The following is a 23986-nucleotide window of genomic DNA, read 5'->3' as shown; positions in this document are numbered from 1 at the left end:
TATCATCGGGCGAGTAAGGAAATGAGAAATAAATAGAGCAAGGAGGGATTAATTAATTCGGAGCGAGCGCTCTATTATCGTTCAGTAAATATTGATTCTGGTGCGATATTGGTTTTATATTGCGTTATATTCACATTCGTGAAATTTATTTTATTATTTCTATTACTGAGTTATTTATTAATGTTGTAATATTACGGAAGTCATGATGGAATGATCTATTGATGGTGATCTACCTGATCTTAAGCGGTATCATCTACATATAATATAAAAATCTCGGAAGTCAATACTGTCAATACAATTTTTATTGGAAGAGGAGGACAAACGAGGGTACGGGTCACCTGCTGTGAAGTGATCACCTACCCCCCAAATGGTCCTACAACACCAGAAGAAATACAGGAGCGTTGCCAGCTGGACGGTCAGTTCTAGATTTTTTTTTCTTTGTACTTATGTTACGAGGTTTAAAAAAACTTTTAAGAAATTTTTGCCTGTTTGGGCATTTGTGCACGCTAAGCTCAGAAACGATAACACCGCTTTTAATGCGGTTTTCATTAATGTGTTGTTGCAAATTTCCCGTTATATTTTATGTGACTTGATGCTGAAATTTATGCAGTTGAAGCGGGCTCTCTCTCCTCTTGACACATATGTATGATCTGAGTCTGAATGTGAGTCTTAAGATAGATTTTTTTTGTTACTGTACCCACATCCACTAAGCTGGAACACAAAATAACGAATATTCTTTTTATTATTTTGCTAAGAAAAATGTGTGTGTGTGAGTGCCTGAACGATCACAGCACATACAAATAACTCTACAGTTAGTAAAACGTGTAGGATACTCCTCACTACAGTACTTCCGGAACAAGACCAAATAAAAATTAAATTAGATTTACAGCATGTAAATACAGGGGTCTAGGCTCCGAATATGATTTTGTCCCATTCGGGGTCGAGACCCTTGGTCCGTGGGGTCCTAGCGTTATAAGGCTTTTTAAGGAAATAGCAAGAAGGTTAGTAGACATTACCGGAGACCGAAGAGCTACAAAGAATTAGTCTAGCTATTCAAATGGGGAACGCTGCCAGTATCTTCGGAACCTTGCCTAAAGGGACTCCTTTTTTTATCATACCTCAAAAATTTTTAACCAACCTTTTCAGTAGAGCAAGGCTGTAGAGGTATGATAAAGGTGATAAGGACTTCAAATCCTAAAACCTAAAAAAAAGTTTCAACTTTCATGATCCAAGACTAAGCTAGATATGGGGTTTTTAAAATGCGCCAAAGTGCTTCTGGAAAAAGAAGGTAGTGCAAAATATAAAAACAACAAACGTACATATTTATCAAGTTTGCTTACAGTGTAACGCCGACACACACTTGACCAGTTTTTATAATAATTTTCTCCTTGAAGGAATCTTAGCTTAAGAAACACAATTACAACTCTTGGGTACTTGCTAATATTATTACTTGTTGCCTTCGCCGCCTAATTAACAAAGAAAATGTTTCTGTGAAAACCTTTCTGTGTATTTGGATTCATTTAGGATAAATATCTATTTTCTTTTCTTTATTGAAGGAGTATGGTGTTTTTAATTTGTTTTAGCTTATGCTTCTTTTCTTCTTAAGATGTAATAAGATAACATTAACCTATGCTTGAAAAACATATCTGAATGGTTCAGGGAAATAATTTGTCTCTGGATGCCATTAAAATAAAATGTATTGAATTCTCCTTACCTAGTGTTAAAAAGTATAATATTAAATGAGTAGGGTTAAATAGGGAACCTTTAAAACTTGTAGATTCTATTACGTTTCTTGGAATAGTATAAGATTAAAAACTTCAATGGGGCGCTCATATTGAGGTAATCTCAAGTAAGCTCCGTGCTGTGCATTTACTAGTGGGAGGCTCCTTTGCACAGGATGCTGGCTAGATTATACGGACCACAACGACGGCTATTTCTGCCGTGAAGGAGTAATGTGTAAGCATTACTGTCTTTCGGTATCAAGGGCGCCGTAGTTAGTGAACTTATGTCTCAGGGTGATGAGCGCAATTATTGTAGTGCCGCTCAGAAATTTTGGGTTTTTCAAGAATCTTGAGCGGCACTGCAATGTAATGGACAGGGAGTATCAATTACCATAAGCTGAAAGTCCTGATCGTCTCGTCCCTTATTTTCATAGATATTATTACATTATATTATATAAAAAAAAATGGTTCATTAACTAAGAGATTGACATATTATAAATATTTTTGTATACTACCACTTGAGTATTATCTTCACAAAACAAAATTTATAATATGACTTAATATTAAATGTTAAGAATTATTAAATTTTAATCATAATATTATTTTATTTATAGCATCTCGATTCCCAATATGGGAGAGCAGAATAGATGCTTTTAGAGGGGGTGATTACCCTCTAAGAGCTGGGCGAATCTGTTAGAACGCGCAGATATATTTTTATTATATAAGACTCTTAACAATTCATACGTCCTAGAGCTACTCAATTATGAAAGAGATGCACGTATGCAAGAAATGTCAAGAAAAAGAGAAACAGGTGCACATTAACATATTTTTCAACTTCGTACGCACCTTATTTACTCAACATGCGATAATAACCTTTATTTTTTACATGAAAAGTACGAGAGTGGAAAGGCAGTTTCAGTTCATTACGAAATATTATATATACCTGAGTATTAAGGTCTTAATCGACAGAAGAACCAGCTTGCAACAGATAAAATTTATAGAAATAAATATTTGTTTATTAAACATTGGCTTAAAGTTCAGGTTGCAATAAAATACATTAAAACCTATAGAAGGACAATTTTCAACTCAATGTGTAAGCAATTCATATATATGTCACATAAATTAATCCTCGACAATTTTACTTTTTGTTGAAATATAAGGCCTTATCGTATTGACTAGGAAATACCGTCCAATGAATTTCACCCTGAAATTTCAGCGCGTTAAATTTTACTTCAGATTTACAAAGTTAATTAACGCATTATTTGGCATCTAGTCAGTAGTACATATTTATATATCAGTGACGATTCGTTATAGATAACCCAATATTTTGATGGCTAAATCTTGACAGAGTGTGTGTATTGCTGTTGCCAAGTAACAAAATAACACAAACTAATATGGCAGATTCCAAATTTGCGTATGTTTGCATATTGCCAAAGCACCTTCTTTCTTCCACAAAGATATTTTATAGTATTCGCAGTGTTTGTTTTATTTTATATGTTGTTTTCGTGACACCTTTTTTTATACTTCACTCATGGTTCCGCCGTTGCTGGCATGATATATATATATTTATGTCCACAGCCTTATTGATAACGACTTGTATAACCTATAAATATAATACCAAATCCTATATTTTGGTTTTGAACTGAAAAAAAAAAACAAAAAAACAAGCGACTTATAAAACACTATTCTAAAACAAAGGGTTTTATCTGCACTTAAAAGTATAAAAATAATTGCGTATTTTTGTACAATCCATTTAATTCTAATTCTAATTCTAATTCTAATAGTCTAATTCTAGTTACGATTATTGTTATTTTTGGAATCGCGTAGACATACTTATAGCAAATATTAGACTTTTATAGTTTTTTCATGGATGCCATTGTAAGATCTCAACCAAATCACAATGGGACCACACGGGAAGCACCAGCTTTCAAATAAAAAATTATCAAAATCGGTTCACCCAGTCGAAAGTTCTGAGGTAACAAATATAAAACAACATACCGGCCAATTGAGAAACTTCTCCTTTTTTGAAATCGGCTAAAAAGGAAACTTATTATTGTCCGTACAACTCTTACAAATTATAAAATCATGTTAAGTATTTAAAGTATTACATGTGTCTTGCCATAGTACGAGTATCAAGGGACTTATGAGATTATAAATTGCTTGATACTAACCTGAATGATTGTTGTACGCATATTTAAACAACAATTTCAGGTAGATGATCTTGGGCGTCACGGGTTATCCTGCCTAAAATTGGCAGGCCGTATCAGTCGTCACGCCACCATTAATGAAGTCATCCGCAGGGCATTGCCGGTCTTAATATAACAGCTGTTTTAGATCCAAATGGTATTATCCGTCGCGATGGCAAGCGCGCTGATGGAAGGGCGCTGGTGTGGGACGTAACTTGCGTCGACACTCTGGCTTCTTCTCATGTGCAAGTTACGTCAGTTCGTGCTGGGGCTGCTGCTTCGACTGTCGAAGACAACAAGCGTCCAAATATGTCGGTCTCAGTGAGTCGTACATCTTTTGTGCCGTTTGGTGACGAGACACTTGGCCCGTGGGGCCCAGGGGCGCGGAGAATGTTCAAAGTACTATCTTCGCGCCTCAATAAGGCTACTGGAAACCCAACGCTGGAAGCTATTTTGGTCAACGGATCACCTGAAATGCTGCCAGTATTTTTGGTACGCTTCAACGTAATAAAATTATTAATTTTATGTAGTCTTAGTATTTTAAATATAGTTATAAGTTTTGTTTTGTTTGAATAAAATAAAGAACGTGAAACATGTTTAGCCAACAAAGCAAAGCTCGTCCGTCGATCAGAACCTTAACACTATTAGAACACTTTTACCGCCGCGCATGCGTTCAACTAAACGCAGAAACGTCAGTGCCGAGACGAAAGCCGTGGAAGGCGCGCGCGGTCAACCGCCGCGACCGCCGGCTTTATTCTAAATTTGAAATTCGAATAGTTGAATTGAAAAAGAATTGTATAGCATACCTATTAATTTATACAGTTAGCTACTCTGTGTTTTTTTTTTTAATTTTCTTCACAGTGCTGCAGTGGCGTGTTTCTGTGAGTGAAAACTGCGTTCATTTAATTTTGATACAGGTTCGTAAATTAAATTGCTTGGTTGCGTGTGCCTAGAAACAAAGTAGTTAAGTTAAGTAACAATTTTAATGCGTTCCTATTTCTAAACGTGAACTGTATATATGTCCTTAAAAATGGAAATTAATTTTCATCATAAATTAGCACTGCCTTGAAATATTTTTAATTGAAAATTATCAAGGCTTAGTACAGTTTGCCTTAGTAAGGGAAATAAAATACAAAATAGAATTTTGTTTTTTTTTTAATATAAAAATAAATTTAAATAATGATACTCCATCGCTGGATAAGATACAAACTGTATTAAAAAGGTGGTCTTACTGGCTACATACGGCTTCTTATAGATAAATATGTATTTGAATTTGCAAAAGCATGGTATTAATTAATGCTAGCCTATTCAGATAATCTGATTAAATTATATAATTAAGTAATTAGCTAATCAAAATAGTACTACTGAAAGATTTAAAAAAAAGTTAACCTGCTGAAAAAAAATAATTTAAGGAAGCTTGGATATATTTACGTTATGGTATTACGGTCATTTTATTATTCAATATTTTGTAAATACGTCTTGCTCGCATAAAGTTATTGCTATGCAGACGACAGCTGCACTCGTGATGCCGTATACACAGACCATGCAGTCTATCTCGGGAAATCGTCGACCAGTGCCAGGAGAAACTTGTGTCTTGTATCGAGTCCTCTCTTGAGAAGGTTGCGGAATGGGGTAAATTGAACCTTGACCAATTTAACCCCCAGAAGACTCAAGATTGCACGTTTACCACAAAAAAAGCCCCATTTATCATCACCGCTCTTTGACAACACTTCCCTTAAAGGCTTGCCTAGTATCGGAATACTGGGTCGTGAAATCTCGAGTGGTTCCTATTCTGCGGTCATCTGGAGCGCAAAGCCAAATTGGCTTCAAAGAAGCTGAAATAGAGCACGGCAATACTTCAAGCCGGCCCACATTCTAGCACTCTACAAAGCGAAGGTCCAGTTACATTTGGAGTATTGCTGTCATCTCTGGTCTGGTGCCTTCACAGAATCAGCTCAATCCACTTGACTGCGTGCAAGAGCAGCTCGAATTATCGGCGATCCAGTGCTCTGTGAACGGTTGGATCACTTGACGTTGCGTATAGACGTCGCTTCATTGTGTGTGTTCTACCGCATTTATCACGGGGAGTATTCCGAAGAGCTGTTTCACTTGATTCCTGCGGCCGAATTCTAACATCGCACGACACTCTTCAAATTAGGATATCATCCCCATTAACTGGATGTGGCGGTCCTCCACAGTGTGGTCTTCAAGGAGCTTTTATCCACGTACTACAAACCTGTGGAATGTGGTTCCCTTGTGCGGTGTTTCCGGGACGATACGACATGGGTACCATCAAAAAAAGCGCGTACACCTTCTTTAAAAGCCGGGAACGCTCCTGTGATTTCTCTGGTGTTGCAAGAGAATGAGGACGTTGGTGATCGCTTAACACTAGGTAACCTGTACGCTCATTTGTCCACTTTCCGATAAAAAAAACTTTTGTTTTATACTGATAAGAAAAGTACCACAGCAACATTGACACTACATTGATGGTACAAAAGAAAATCTACGGGCTGTAGTACTCAATAAAACATTTTTGTTAAATAAAATTTATATAGTATGTTTTATTTTTTATTAATATTATTAAAAGAGTATTTTGAGAGTTGTGTTTTGTGATTTTACGGTAAACTTAAATTCAAATAAAAGTAGCCTTAGTTCTGAAAAAATATTCCAGCCGTTTCGACGTTTATTTGGTCCTGACAGACGCACAATATAATTCTAGTATAAGTCCTATGCATGCATTAAGTAAATTATATCGGTACCATTTTATGCAAGGGCTACGTGCGTGCTACGTCGCTACTATACGTAGGCCCCGTAGCGACGTGATGGTTACGCATTTTATCAATATCGCATAACTAGCATTGCGTAGCAACACATAGAAGAAAGAGAAGAAAAGTGGTATTTGTTTGATGTACAAGCAATAGAAATATGTAAGATAAAACAAAATGGGATGAAAAATGGAAAAAAAACTACGTTTGAAAAACCGACTTCAGAAACTTAAAAGTATAAAATTACTTAATAAAGTTTTAATTTAATACACCTCTTATGCAAACCTAATTAATTCCTTGAATATTAATAAAATACTATTATTTGCATGTGGTGCGTTTTGCTATCGATAGGTTTAAAGTCGGTGCCTATGGTATCGATGGTAACTATTCCGCATCAAACTAAAGAAGAATCCCGTAAATCGGTTCATAAATCACAGCGTAATTGGTGTAATTGCATAAAAAATACCAATCGAATTGATAACCTCCTCCTTTTTGAAGTCGGTTAATAAACTGGTAGTATTAAATAATTATTTTATGCTCCAATCTCTTGACTGTGTAGTTCCTAACATTCGTAACCTTATAAATTTATATCACAAAATTGTCCCAGCTAAGCATGTTTGCTCTAGCGCTGGATTTCAAATCAGTTTCTTGTTGGACTATTTTATGCTGTGGCTAAAAGTAAAACATAAAATTAAATAATCAATTTGAATCGTCAAGGATTTTATATATAATAGATATATTTATTCAATCGAAATGCCGTACCAAGTGTCTAACAATGAGCTATTTTGTAAAATCTTGTTTACTCTGTGGTCTCTAAGGTATTATCCACATAATGCAAATACACTTTGTGGTCTGGTCTGACATCGATTACAAGCATTGCATGTTATGTTTAACAAGCACATTTCAGATATTAGGGGTTAAATTATGAAATTACTGTTTTTGTACTGAAAATTGAAATTAGTCTTTTTTTATTTAAATTATTTATTTAATCCAAATATAGAATCCACATTTCATCGCAAGTCATTTGATCCAATATTCCTTCATTTCTGTATCGATTCAACAAGGCAACACAAGTTCCAACACGCGTTTCTTTCTGCAGATCAGTCAAATCATGAGACACCCAATTTTATATATTTTTTTTAATTTATTGATTTGACGTAAATGAGTCAATATTGTTGGTAAGGTGACGTCAAACCATGCCGCTAATTCCTGGGTAGTTTGGCTCGGATCGGCTTCCACCATCTCTTTCAATTCATTGTTTTTCACCTGTGTAACGGGCGGTCTGCCACGTGGTTCGTTCTTCAAATTAAAGTTTCCATCACGAAAGCGTTAAAAACCAAAATCGCAAGATGCGTTCATTACCAGACCCCTCTCCAAATGCAACATTGCTATTGCGAGTGGTTTCTGCCGTACTAGGGACGCATCGGCACTCGTTTTCAAAAATCACTCGAATTTTCGAAGTATCCATCTTTCTTGTCTAAGCTGAGTAAAAAAACAATTGAAAGTCGATAATCGTATGTTGTACATTTCTTAAAAGAAGAACTACATAGGTACATGTCAATTCGAAGTTAAATTTAAAGGGAAATTTCATACCCTAACCCCTTTTATTTAAAAAGGGGGGTCTAACCAAGAATTGTGTTTTGCCCATAAACCTAACGGAGGTTCTTATTAAAATAAAAGGCATTTATTTTTCTCAAAATTGATTCCTTTAGAATTCTTTTGATCTTATTTCTACCACTACCACCGCTTCGGAAACAATTAATGGCGCTCTGAGAGAGGAGAAGTGGCGCTCTTTTTCATAAAATATACAATATTGTACTTTTAATGCTATTGCTATAAAATTATACACTTAGATATTCATCTGTGGAGTAATAGGATTTACGTCAGAGCAATTTTTTTAAAAAACTTTTAAATTTCTTTATAGATAATGCCTGAACAGTGGCTGGGACTTTATTATAAAAGTGTATACATTTACCCTTAAAGCTATTATGTATCTTATGAAGCCTACTAGAATTAGTTACAAGCAATCCCCTATTTCTAGTGTTAGTAATGAAAATCACTATTTAGTGCAGAACTGCAAAAAATTGTAATGAGTACAGTATCCAATGAAAATTATTTCAATTTTATTCAACACAATAGAATTGCTTGTTATGTTAATACCAGGGTTGCTACGAATAAAATTCCAAATTAAACCAAAGCTAATTTTTTTAGAGTTTGACCTCTGACCATGATGACCATGTTAAATAGGTAGGTAATATTATGTTTATGGTTTGAGTTAAGCTTAACTTGAGATAATATTAATTCATTTTCTGTAGTATATTGTTTTATAGGTTGAAATCTTGTTTAATAGTAAGTGACCAATTATTTACCGAAGCACCGACGATCGAGATTATTTTAAAATTAAACAATTCCATTCACTAATTCAGTTTAAAATAATTAGCAAATACGACCCGGCCCATACGTTTAACAGTGGTGAATATTAAACACCACCAAAACACACAGGGATATTATGTTCAAAGATTATATTAATTATTTATTATATGGAAGAGGTAATCAAACGAGCATACATTTGAGGCCCGTACTCTTTTCCGATACCAGTGAACCAAATTTACCAGTGGGAAGCTCCTTTGCACCGGATGCCGGCTAGATTATGGGTATTATGATTATGATTTTGGCACAACGGCGTGCTATTTCTGATTTCTGCCGTGAAGCAGTAAAGTACAAGCATTACTGTTTCTGTGTTTCGGTCTGAAGGGCGCCGTAGCTAGTGAAACTATTGGGCAAATGATACTTGACATCTTATGTCTCAAGGTGACGAGCGCAGTTGTAGTGCCGCTGAGAATTTTCGGGTTTTTGAATAATCCTGAGCGGCACTGCTTTGTTGTCGTCCTCATCAACGTCATCCTGCTCGTCTCGTTGCTCATTTACATTAAAAAGAAAATTGAAAGTTGAAAGTTGAATAATAAACGTAGATATTAATTCGAAAACTTAAACCGCATTGGTGCCGGGGGCAATATTATGTTATGCTGTTATAGTAAGAGCCTTCGAGTTGATGATATAACTTGGCCGACACTAAGTAATTTATTTCGAACAAACATGCAGGCTAAAATGTTGTTTGAAAATCTATTTGTAACGCGTGGTTCAGCGGACAGAAAAATATATGAAAGACCATTTGTTATGTGTTTTTCATTTGATTTTTGTTTGGCTTTGAATATTTTAGGGGAAATCGAAACTAGCCAGTAACAATTTATACACAAGGGTCGTTCGTCCGATCAATTTGTGATATTTATATCTCAATTTTTTTGATATAATAAATATATTATTTTGATCATAGGTTAAGGTCTTTATCACCTGGCAGAAAGTGTGATTTGTTAATACTCTACTACAGAATGTTTTAAAGCCCTCTAGTCCACCTCATGGTTACGAACTCATGCTCTTAGGAATCACTAACATTATCTTCTGAAAAAAATATACTTTAGTGGTCATACATACATACGTGTACTCCAATTCAAATTTAAATATTTTTATTCAAAATAGGCTGTGATATCACTCATTGGATGTCAATAGCTATCACTATGTTCCTGGTGTTAACATGTTATGAAAGTTTCTAGCAAATTCACTTATGTGCCTATATACAAACATAAAAGTATCAGGTTGAATGAACAAACTTGACCAATTGTTCCAAAGTCCACTGTGACACAGCAAGAGCACCACACGCCCCTCGGTGTGTCTTCTACCACATTTATCATAGAATTTCCGAAGGGCTTATTGGCCTGAATAATATTTAAGTTCTTAAGTAGTCACAAAAGTTTGCATTTTACAAAACGATTGTGGATCTGCAGGGCGCAGCTTCTCATAAATATAAAAATATTTTTATTATATTATTGTATTAGGGCGTGCTTTTAAAAACATATGATATGATTAAAATTGCAAATCAGTTATGGCTAAATAATATGCCGAGTTACTTGAGATTCCGAGGCGCTATGGTCAGCAGCTGAGGGCCCCCGCTATTCCTATAGGAACTCCTGGTGTTCAGGTGCGTGTTGCTTCCTCTCGGCGTGTGTAGGAAATGGATTTATGCGTTGCGATAACACCGAGAACTTAATGTGAGGCGATTAGATCGTTGATCACTGATGAAGCCTCAATTTACTATTATTATATTAAGCGTATATTGCGAACTGTGTTGCTCGGTGACAATGTTGGTTATATTCGGCGCAAGAGAAAACTGACCTTTGATTAGCCAATCAGATGGCAATGAGTCTGTTGTCTTTGGTATCTCTCTATGTATTCTTTCTACAAGAAACCGTCTGCACTATAATTTGCCATAAAAAAATTTGAAAAAAAAGCACAGATAATTGAGGCGCATCCAATAATTTTTTGCATAATTTTGAAAATTTAACATTCATTTCTAGTTCCAACATTTTGCGCCTCAACTGCATCATTTTAACAATTAAATAATAATGAAACAACATCAAAATAAGACCATCAATCACCTTAATGAAGCAATTATAAAGTTGTGATTAATTTCCATTCAATCTGAATCAACAGCGGCACTGGTGATCAATCAAGGTCTCTGAAATTATATTTTAGCTCAACTATAAGTTTCAATCATAAAGTTAGAATGAGATATAATTCCTTCTATTTCAGAATCTTATTAACTTCTAATCGAAAAACACAGCCCAACGTAAAATTGAATTCTTTTTTAAAGTTATAACCCTCACTTTTGGGATTAATTACACAAATCGACTCTAATTCACTTAATTCAATTGAAAGTTATGTTTTCAATATGCAAATATTGGGGTTAACCAGGTTATCAACTGTAAAGTAGATCCTGTAGATGAAGCGAAGCGATCAACAATACGTCACTCGAACGGTTGGCTCAATTGGAAAGAGCGCTCGCACGGAATGCGAGTTCATAAATTTTGTTTTTAAATTTAATTCGTGAAATAAGATTCTTTTAATAATCTATGTATAATTATTAAATTTAATTAAAAAAAGAAGCAGGTTTTTATAATTTGTATAAACTTAATCAATTATTAATCACGAGATTACACGTAAGGAGACGAATTAATGAGTTATCACGGCGTTGACAAGTCCAATACTAGTTCAATACTAATTAAGTAATTACTCCTCGCGGAACGAAACTATCAGCTGCGCTCGCGCTACACCGAAAGTGGGAGGGATAGGGTGCAGGTAGGAAATGAAGGAATTAGTGCAACTCTTTTGCACCCACAATATTTAATTTATTAATAAATTAATTAATGCGATGACTGTTTCACTATTTATAAAAACCCTTTAGGCATATTTGGCCTAAACAACTGCTTAAAATAATGATTGCAAATTAATTCAATGACTAATTTGTTTATTTTATAGAAATTACTATGTAGGAATAATTCCAGAGGAGAGATTGATGCAGCTATAGAAACCAAATGTTTCTATGACATATTATATATATACACTGGCCTTCAAAAGTAAGTATCACACTTTTAAAATTGGGATAGCGTTTTAAGTTCACAAGATATACTTTCGAAATAAAAGGGACTCCAAAGAGAGTTTAATTTTGTACATAAAAACTTTATAGTCGGTAACCTTCTTTTAAGAATTGGCTGAAAAAAAACTTCAAAAACAAAACCATTTCTTTTTCAAAGTGGACGTTTCCGAATTACAATTTTACCATTCACATTTTTCTTTCTGTTCTAAATTTTATTCAAGATCGATGGGTCTTGTTTTAAAAATTTATGCTAAAAAGCACATAACATTTATTTATCATGCCTCTTTCAGTTGAAGAATGTGCTAGGATCATCTAGGCTTTTCTGGAACTAGGCATCAGTGTGCGTAGCACTGCAAGAATGGTGGGTGTGACGGTACGAACGGTCCAGAAGGTAAAGCGAAGGTACGAAGGGACTGGACACCATCTGAGGAGACCTTGTAATGGCAGACCCAGGTGTACCAGTGCCCGAGAAGATCGTTATATTATTTCCACTGTGTTAAGAAATCGCCACCAAAATGCAGTTGAAGTCCAGCAACAGCTACTTCAGACCCGGAGGGACTACATTAGTGACAGTACAGTGAGAAGAAGACTTGCTGAAGCAAATTTGAAACCCCGAAGACCAGCGAGTGGCCCAAAACTCGAGAGACAGCATCGAGTAGCGAGACTGCGATACGCCCGTGAACACATGCAGTGGGATGAAGGAGAATGGTCAAGAATTTTGTTTGCAGATGAGTCTCGATTCTCCCTTTACACTTCTGATGGAAGGCGAAGTGTTTACAGGCGACCTGGTGAGCGATACCTTCAAGCCTGCATCTCAGAAAGAGTCTAATACGGTGGAGGCAGTGTACATGTATGGGCTGGCATATCTTCAGAAGGTCGCACAGAGCTAGTAGCCATAGAAAATGGCACCCTCACTGAACAAAGATATGCTCAAGAGATTCTCAATGAGTATGCAGGGCCGTATTTAGCAAATATGGGTGATGGATCGATGCTGATGCATGATAATGCCCGGCCACACACGGCTCATATCGTACAAGAGTGTATTCAGGAGGTCGGTATCAGCGTGATGGCTTGGCCATCAAGAAGTCCTGATCTCAACCCGATTGAACACGCCTGGGATGAGCTTGGGAGGCTAGTCAGAAATCGCAGACCATCACCTACTACCCTCAGGGCACTAAAGCAGGCCCTGGTAGAAGAATGGGAGAATATTCCCCAACATCGGCTCCGAAACCTAGTGTTCAGTATGCCAAACCGGCTCGAAGCTGTAATCAGAGCTCGAGGAGGCAATACCAGTTATTAAAAATTAAATAACATGTAATACATTTTAGTTAATTTTTTTTACACTAAACTAAAAATGTCTATTTTCATTGTTTTATCTTTTTTAAGTTAAAAATGTTACTAATGTATAATTTTAGTTTCTAAGAATTAAAGCCTATAAAATTTGCAACAAAACGTTTTTAATCTTAAATCTCTACCTTCTATAGTTAAGAAAAACAATTAATTTGAAAAGTGTGATACTTACTTTTGCAGGCCAGTGTATATATATATTGAGTATATATAAACTAGTGGACCCGACAGACGTTGTCCTGTACACACATCTTAAATTTGAAAAATCGGTACAGCCGTTAGGAGGAGTTCACTAACATACACATGAGCAGGAGAATTATATTATATGGACGTAATTGAGAATCTAAACCAATCTCAAAAACACTGGAACACACGAAAATATCATGAAAATCGGTCCAGCCGCTTAGGTGGTAGTTCAATTGTGAATCTGGAACCGTAAGGCGTAGGGAATTGAAATTTGTTAGGATTATACCTTTCGTCAAGAAATTCCATCCGCAAGAGCTTTTCTTTTATAACAGATCAACGTCTGTCGGGTCTGCTAGTATGTATGTAAAATACAGCCATGTTTCCCAGAGATAGTTAGGTTAGGTTAGGAAATCATGGACTACCACTGACGTACTACTTCTGGAGTACTTCTAATTCATCTCAAGAACATCAACACTTTAATACAAAGTCTTTCAATTTTTTCTATAAATTTTCATAGTAATTAATATCCAATATTATTTCAATCTACTCATCTTAGTAACTCAGAAGTGGTTAAGTTAAAAGTTAATTTGGTACATTATTGTACTCTTGAATACGCTATCTTTTCCTGTCTGTACTTTAGTCACTCCTCTCTTGGACTAAACCATTTCAAGAATGTAAGCCTATCTAACTATAATATTTTCTAAATCTAATCTACAATATTTTCGATTTATGTTGGCTACTACTCTACGGGAAGTTGGAAACATCGACATCGACACATGAAGAATATGGGCTACGGTAATCATATACCATCAGTTGACCCAAATTAATGTTCCCTTTTCTTCCTTTTCAATAAAAAACACATGTTTTTGTATCAACTTTCTAGTCTTCATCGCCATACGCTATTAACCGTCGGAAGCCATTTTAATATTATATCAATAAAATCGAATATACTACATTACTGACGTAATAAAATATTATATACCGCAAAAAGCTAACAACAATGTAAAGCAAAAATGTTCACAGAACTTTTCGCAAAATACGAAATACGAACAGATCAAAATCACATTAGAAGTAAAATGAAACAAGAATACAGCAAGCTACGCGAGACGCGATAAATATGATGGATTGTTCTGTTTATTTGTCCGTGAAAGCGGGAATATCATTGCGGGCTGTTTATTTATATCTACAGCGAGATAACAATGTAGGATATCTGATGTAATATTTTATTTGCCAGTCTTAAGGTTTGAGTAGTTTGTCTGTTTTGCTTGCAACAAGTCTTCGGAGAAAAATCCGCAGAGGCTGGGAGCGTATTTGTACATGTGACTTCATGGATGTTTTTGCCATTATTTATTGCTGATTGGAACAGTAGCTGATTGGAACAGTAGAAAAGAACTCAAAAACTTCTGCTCCATTTTATAAAAGTGATTCACAGAGAAGAGATAGATAACATAGTTATACTTTATACGTAATTATATCTTAACAATACCTGACTAACTCTAGCTGCGAGTTGAACAAAGCATACAAGATTTTATAAACGATACGTCACTCGAACGGTTGGCTTTAATGGAAAGAGCGCTTGCACGGAACGCGAGATGTCGCGGGTTTGAGTCCCGCATAGTTCATAAAAAAATCAGTTCTATTTGCGTAAGTATATCGTTGAACATAGTCTGTGATGCTAAAGTACGATACAATTTAGCAACAACAAGGTATTTACGTTACAATTTTTGATAGAAGATTCAGCCACTGACTCGCCTGGGAAAGTATTGTACTTTGCAGTGGCAAGTGGTGTATCAAAACTTTGAATTTGGATGACAAATGTAGCTACTATCTTCAAAATACTGGAGTACCTTCCACTATTAAAGCAATTTAAAAGACGTATTCATGCAAAAAAGACATCAGCAAAGTGGGAGAAACTATTTGAAAAAGTTTCCTGTCCTTTTCGTAAACATCTTGTCGTCTAGTCCTAGTTCGAATATCGAACTTCCATACATTTCATATTGAGAGCTAATTTAAATTGATAGTTCGTCTGCATGCATCAAAATATAGACATATTTTTTGGCAATCGTTGAAAATATCTAAAGGCCATCTCGGCGAAGTTTCGACACTAAAACTAGAAAGTCATTGGAGTGAAAACTTCTTTAGCTTTGAACTGGCGCACACTCGCAGCAACATACTGTAGTACCACCAACTTATTTTCAAATGAAAACTACTTTAGGTGCACTCAGTGATTAATTTGTGGCTTTTGAATGCTGGAGTCACCTAAGGGAGATTTATTTATTTGATACATTACAAAATCCACAGAACTTAAGTTAGGTTATAAATAATGCTATCGTAGAACTTACTTATAATTGATTTACAATATATATATAATAAGATGTGGTGTGAGTGCGTCTGTGTGTGTGTGTTTGTGAATTACTTTTAATTTATACCTTCCTTTAGATTTCGTGTTGTTAACCTTACCTTGAAAAAAGATTTGATTTTTGTCGTAAGATCATTTTTTATTAAAAGAGGTGCAAACAAAATTATTGGCACGTCATCTGACGTTAATTAATGAAGTGAAATGCCGCCCATATTATAACCCTGCAGAACCAGAGGAACAGAAGGTAAAGAAGAAAGAGCCTATGTCGTTTCATCTTAGAAACGCTGCGCAGGAAGCTCATTCTATAGTTTGATTATACTAAGGAGAAAGAAAATTTATTGAAATTGGCGTTATTTTTCGGAATATATAACCATAACTATCTCAGAATTTATAGCGAGTCAACATCTCCTGAGTATACATCATATAGAGGTACCTAAACTCGCGTCGAAATGGTTGGAAACATTTTTATTATCATATTCAAATTTCAAATTCAAATTCAAATATTTTTATTCAAAATAGGATTCAAAATCACTTATTGAACGTCAAAAACTACCACCCATTCAAAAGAGACTGCCTCAGACCTGAGAAGAATGGGCGCAAGAAACTCAGCGGGCTTTTTTTTAATATAAAAATATGGATTCAATGTGAATCATACAATAAACATTTATAATTAAAGAGCCTGAGGGTGTTCGCTTTCCGTTGTGTCATTAAGAAAATCGTTTATGCTATAGTAACCTTTCCCACACAAACGTTTTTTAACAATTCTTTTAAATTTCGTCACACATTTGTTTTGAACATTTTCTGGGATCATATTGTAGAAGCATATACATCGCCCAACAAAAGACTTACTAACTCGACCCAACCGAGTAGTAGGCATAAGAAGTTAATGTTTGTTCCTCGTGTTAACATTATGAATGTCACAGTTTCTAGAAATATCCTCAATGTGCTCATGAACATACAGAACATTATCAAAAATGTATTGAGAAGCAACAGTTTAAATGTTTTTTTCTTTAAACATAATGTTTGCATACATAGAAGAAAGCTTGGGTCGTGTCTGGCGATGATGATAAATTTGGAAGAAGACATATATTTAATGAGATGTCTATACTGCCTCTATGTAGCCATCTATCTCCAATAATGCAAGCAGCTCTGCGGTGCATACGGTGAAATGGTTAGAGCTTTTAACGGGTGCACATGGCTTGAAGTCTTGCTCTATTAGTTTATATAGTTGTCCAGATCCGAGCTGTTACCTTTTTTTGGAGGTCAGACGGACGAGAGTTGTCTTCTTATAGTTTTTTACTCGAACTGTCCTCATCTTTCGGCATAGAGCTGAGACACCGCGGAATGACCAGTGGTGTCTTTTCATTGTCCAGAAGATCGGCTTTCTCATCTCAAATGGGCAAAAATGTCATTACCTATATGCATGCCTGAAGTTATCAAGAGCCACTGTCGACAACGCCCAGAACTTGCCTGTTCGTGAACATGTTGAAATCTGCCCGCTGATTTTGTCAACGTCTTTACCTATATATTTCGTACATGCGATTTGCCGGTAAAATAATCTAGGGTTGTTAACCTGTTTTTAGCCGTTGTTTTTTTTTAATGAAAATAAGGGACGAGACGAGCAGGACGTAAATCTGATGGTAATTGATACGCTCTGCCCATTACAATGCGTGGCTGCTCATAATGATTGAAAAACCCAAAAATTATGAGCGGCACTCCAACTGCGCTCGTCACCTTGAGACATAAGATGTCAAGTCTCATTTGCCCAGTAATTTCACTAGCTACGGCGCCCTTCATACCGAAACATAGTAATGCTTACGAATTACTGCTTCACGGCAGAAATAGGCGCCGTTCTGATACCGATAATCTAGCCGGCAACCGTTGTTTTGACTTAGCGTATTAAGCAATATTAAAATTTTGAAACGAATTTGTTTCAGAGACAGCAAAATGACTCAAACACAACACAGTTGAAGTCTAAGGAACTAATTATTTCCTGTGATATTCGTTCTCGAAATTCGTGACGGTGTTACGGTATCACAGATCAATACCGTGTTTATTTAGCGTAAGTTCACTGTGTGAATATCAAATCGTTATTTACACCAGTGACCTGGAAAGTTCGAGGAAGACTGGAGCGTTTCATTATTACATTATCAGTCTTTACATAGGATGTTAGCATGCGCTGATTGTATGAACAGTTTTATTTACGGGTGTCCGCCATTTTACCCGCGATGAATTCGGCGGATAGCAATGAAACAATGAATGCTGCAAAGAGTTTGCCGTTAAGTTATATCAGAAATTAGCTTCCACGAACTATTGGACCGACAGACGTACAAAATTTCCAATATTTAAGTTCTCTTGGCATATGTACTATTATTATTATGTTTGACGGATTGTAACACTTATTATCTATTACCATATAACACACCACCTGCCGCCTTCCACCTAAATGACGCCAAAATTTAAGATCTAGTATCCTTAAAACAAGCATTCCTGAAAGGCCAGCTTATCTAATGTGTCATTTATAAGCGAACAACTGCCAACAAATGATTGTAATAAAATACAATCAACTTACTTGAATGGAATTACTTACTAGTCGAAAGACATGGGCACTATCAGGCTGGCTGTATCCCTTCTTTGGTTTCTTTTTCCTTCTTGCACCGCTTCTTCTGTCTCAGAGCACCATTTGTTTCTGAAGCGGTAGTAGTATCTAGTATATTAGAAAAGACATCAAAAAGAATTCTAAAGGAATCAAATTTGAGAAAATAAATGCCCGTAAATATATAAATAATAACTCTGTTATTTCCGGTGCTCTTGACCTAATGTTTTTCCCGTATATCATCGACACTGCCCACATTTTCATTCGCTTATAAAATTTGTGCACTTAACTTATAATTTTAATTAATATTTATTGCACCAAAACGCGTTGACAAAATATATTTTTTATTGTATTTTAGTGATTATATTGAAGTGACTGTATTGTAGCTTGTAATAATTTGTGGAATCAATTTATCTTTTTATATTGTTTTTATATGTTATCGTTTGGGACTTCAATTTACTTTTATATAACTACTAGCTGACCCAACAGACGTTGTTCTGTACATAATAGTTAAAATACTGTTTTTTTTTATGAAAACTGCAATGATATTTCACAATATCAAGAATTATTTCGTAAAATATGTTCCGTGTTGTTATAATGAAATTGTTTCACAGCAGAACTGTCAAACCGTGCGTCAATCAAGTCTCTCATAGAAAATATTTCCATACAAAACAAATATTGGAAATAAAAATAATTATGGCTCCCCAATCGAAATAAAAACTATCCTATCTCGCAAGTTGGACTAAACTGCACTCCATGAAGTAATTAATCTACATTAAAATCCGTTCATTAGTTTAGGAGTCCATCGCGGACAAACAACGTGTCACTTAATTTATATATATTAAGATGAACTGAATTGTTTGTATGTTTATGTGCATGATGTGTTCACCTGTAATTGCAGGAACACGTTTTTTGGACATTTTATTATAGTTTTATTGAATAAATAAATAAATCTTTCACTCTACATAACCTGCAAGTTTTTTAACCGCAAACAGTTAAATAAATGTATTATTTTCTTTGTATTCGCTTACCTTTCGTGACCGTTGCAATAGCGTACATCAATGTCGTATCGTATTATGTTTGTTCAAAGCTAGAAGCATGGATAACACATTGCACATAATATACCAAGTGACCTGGAAAGCTAAGAACAATTTAACACGAATGTTGATCTTAGTTCCATAAATCCATAAATGTCGTTATTTATGTTTAACTCTAAAGTTGTGCCTGCGGATTTGAATCCCGCATCGTTCATAAATTATGTTAAACGTGTATATTTCGTTTTAAAATATAAGGAAAACACATACAAATAATAATTGTTTACATTAATGAATATTTTGTTATGTTTAGAAATAGAAATAGGCATCATCGTTGAAGTTACAAGAAAGTTAAAAAGAAAGGAAAGTATATTTAACGTAAGGGGCAATCATCGAAGTCATCACCAATCGATTTCATTGGTCCCAGAGTTGACACCAATTTTTTTGTAGGTATTTGAGGCCATGAGTAGATTTACCTTTTTTTTTATTGACAGGGCTAGATTATGGTTACTATAACGACGCCTATTTCTGCCGTGAACCAGTAATGTGTAAAACATTATGTTTCGGTCTTATGGGCGCCGTAGCTAGTGAAATTACTGGGCAAATGAGACTTAATATCTTTTGTCTGAAGGTGACGAGCTCAACTGTAGTGCCACTCAGCATTGTTGGGTTTTTCAAAAATCCTGAGTGGCACTGCTTTGTAATGGGCATGGCGTATCAATTACCATCAGCTGAACGTCCTGCATGTCTCGTCCCTTATTTCTTAATTCCATACCTCTCCTTTTATACACCAACTCGGAGCTGCAGACCTGGCTGGTGAGCAACGGCGCTAAATAAAACCCCTTAAGAATTGAAAATATAATTTTTGTTTTTCCAAAAATATGTTAGTGGCAATATGCAATTTATATATGTTGTTAGTTTTATGTTTAAAGAATATAACAAAAAACAAGCCAGACGATTTATTCGGGGCTTTAACATTGCCAGACGCGTGCAAAAATATTTTGCAAAAAATATAAAAAATGTATTTGAGGCAACTTGAAATTTTAGTATTATTATTATTATAAACTCAAAACATTTGGATAATTATGGATTTCCCCAAAATAACGGATACTTCAATATTTTTTTTCTTAAATTTTTTTCATGAATCCAGTCCATATTAATATATTGAGTATATATATATATTATATATCCATATATTGAGTTAGTTAAAAATTGAAAAGATTTTTAGGTTGTTTCAAACCATTAATTTGTAAAATTCACTTCTCTTATACACAATTATTTTTTGTTTTTAATTAGGCAACGGCAAAATAATTTCCACTTATTTCAACGGGATAATGACCAATAAGGAAACAAAGACTGGGATAAACTAGTCTATTCAAACTATATTCTTTTCGAAGACATAACGAGATATTTCACCTCATAATACTTAAAATGAATCCATGCTTCGCTAGCAGCGACTGCTAACTTTTGACTCTTGACTTAGTTGAAGAGACTCGTGTGGAGAGCTCAAGAAGTAATGGACGACATCATTAAAGACATGTAGGCTAAGGATGGCTGTACACATGGAAACATTCGTTTTTCATGATTTTGTAAAGGATTTTCTCAGCGAGAGATTTATCTCCGTGATTTATAAAGCACTCGTGCTGTATGTAGATGATGAATCATTATTTATTAACATTAAGTACAAAAAATCGCTTCGTTCATAAATTTTATTTCTGTAATTAATCCCAGAAGTGGGGGTTATTACTTTAAAATATAACAAATAGTTTAGATTTGAAAGATTTATATAAAGGTTCAGATCTTTAGAGGTTATCAACTGTAAAGTAAATCCTGTAGATGAAGCCACAACCTGAGTGTTGAACAAAGCATACAAGATTTATCAACAATACGTCACTCGAACGGTTGGCTCAGCTGAAAGAGTGCTCGCACGGAACCTGAGAGGTCGTGGATTCGAGTGTCACATCGTTCATAAATGTTGTTTTCAACTTTTATTTATGTGACATTATGTAAGTCTAAAAAATTTTAACATTTAATAAAATTTTATTGTCTTTTTGTTATATTAAAAATAAACAGCTATGCATAACCATTCTGTGAGTAGTATTTCATTGTTCACTTATATTCGTGCTTACTGTGAATCACTCACTTTTTCAGCAATCTTTTGATAAACTTGACACAAAAGGTCGCCCGCTTGACAAATAGTGTACGTACTTTAGAATGTGACCTGCTTCGTACGGTGGCTTGCCTGTAATTAATTATAACTTCTGATAATTTAAATATAGAACAATGAGTCTATGGTTTAGCTACACTTTTATTAGTTTATACCATAAAAAAATTATCGTCATAAATACTCAAAACAACTAAGCATTTCTAAGTATAATTATTATTATTGTTATATTTTATATTATAGCATGTATGTTTAGTGCTACCAAATTCAATTCACAAGAACACGATGTCTTCATGTATACGGAGTGTAAGAAGAAACGCTTAAGACATTCTAAGTAATATTGTATAAATTTAACTAAATATGTATATAATATGTACAATGACGCAATCAAAATATAATCTACAGTTACGATACGGACCCTATCACATCGCTCTGGGCTCGTCACTCTGAGACTTAGATGGAATATAAATATATCACCAGTGGGAGGCTCTTTTGCACAAGAAGCCGGCTAGATTTTGGGTACCACAACGGCGCCTATTTCCGCCGTGGGGCAGTAATGTGTAATCATTATTGTGTTTCGGTCTGAAGGGCGACGTAGCAAGTGAAATTACTGGGCAAATAAGACTTAATATCTTATGTCTCAAGGTGTCGAGCGCAGGTGTAGTACCGCTCAGAAATTTTGGAATTATGCAATAATCCTGAGTGGCACTGCATTGCAATGTGCAGGACGTATCAATCACCATCCGTTGAACATTCTACTCGTCTCGTCCCTTATTTTCGTGAAAAAATCTTAGGTGCTCTTCTCACTTACTGTTGCTACCGTCAACCCTGAATGAAAGAGTTCAAGTGAGAAAAGAGGAGACCATTAGAGTGCTAGGTAGCCATTATCATCACGTGGTTACTGAGCGCGATAGTATCCGCCGCTGAAGGACACTTAACATGATAAATGATTGATATGGTGGAATACGTTGAATAAAATCAATATTTGAGTACGTATTCGGAGTTCAATGTATTCACTTGTTCTCTGTTCAGTAACTAACTATATATTTTTTGTTATTGTTTTAGGCAACAAGTTAAAAGATTTCAGAATGAACAAATTGAATGAAAATGCAAATGTATAAAAAGCATAATTTGAAATACACAAATAGAATTTGAAAACAAAACTTTAGTGTCCTAGAAGTGAGGGTTATCACTTTAAAAACATACCAGATTGCTTAGATTTGCAAGAGCGACATCTCAAGTCAATTTCCTAATATGCAAATTTTGGGGTTGAGCAGTTTATCAACTGTAAAGTAGATCCTGTAGATGAAGCCACAACCGGAGAGTTGAACAAAGATAGTTTAAAATTTTAAATAAATCCCAATGTCTCGGTAACTTAGCAAGACCGCTTTAATAACAACTTAATTTTTAAAAAAAAAAAAAAAATCGATATCTTTTCATGTAGGAAATAACATTACAGCAATGAATGTCAGTGCGCTGCGGTAGGCTTGTATTATTGAGTACAGTGAAGTCATCATATAAACGTTTGCATCTATTAGGCGCGGAGAATATACAAAGTACTATCTTCTCGCCTGAATAGGGCTATAACTGGCAACTCAAACGCTGGCAGTTATTTCGGTCAACGGATCAGCCTAGCTATCCAACGTGGAAATGCTGCCAGTATTCTTGGTACTCTTCCCCGTAGTGAAAGTTTTAATTTTATGTAATCATAGTATTGTAAATATAGTTATAAGATTTGTTTTGTTTCAATAAATATACTTTAAAGCTTAAACTATTTAAACGTTTTTTTTTAACAATATAAGGAGGGTTCTTCGTAATAGGATCATCCAGCCACCATTAAATGTGCCCATGTTAGTCGAATAAAAAGAAACATAACAAGAATAAAAAATACATTTAAACTCAGAAAAATCGAAGTAAATACTGGAATATTTGATTTGATCCCAATATTTAAAATATTGAAGTTGAGCCTACTCAATTGTGTCCCAAAATTACAAATGCGTTAACAGATGGTCTCGACATCGGACATCGATCAACAAACATTTTAGACATAATACGGAATATGCACTAACTAAAGCCAAAATGTTCATTTCTTAATTCAAATATAATATGTATGATGATAATGATAATGTATGCACTT

General features: G+C 35.0%; 1 protein-coding gene across 4 annotated transcripts in view; it reads left to right on the top strand.

The window, feature by feature from the left end:
• The first annotated feature begins 4615 nt into the window (after window positions 1-4615).
• Window positions 4616-23986, top strand: part of LOC126973865 (potassium voltage-gated channel protein Shaw) — a 131147-nt gene continuing 111776 nt past the window's right edge. For all 4 annotated transcript variants that reach the window (XR_007731434.1, XM_050821216.1, XM_050821219.1 and 1 more), the window contains exon 1: window positions 4616-4824. The gene's annotated coding sequence lies outside the window, so the exon portion shown is untranslated. The remainder of the gene's footprint in view (window positions 4825-23986) is intronic.

This window comes from Leptidea sinapis, chromosome 30, assembly GCF_905404315.1.
Source record: "Leptidea sinapis chromosome 30, ilLepSina1.1, whole genome shotgun sequence".
Classification (NCBI taxonomy): Eukaryota; Metazoa; Arthropoda; class Insecta; order Lepidoptera; family Pieridae; genus Leptidea; species Leptidea sinapis.
This window is presented reverse-complemented; position numbering and strand designations above follow the sequence as displayed.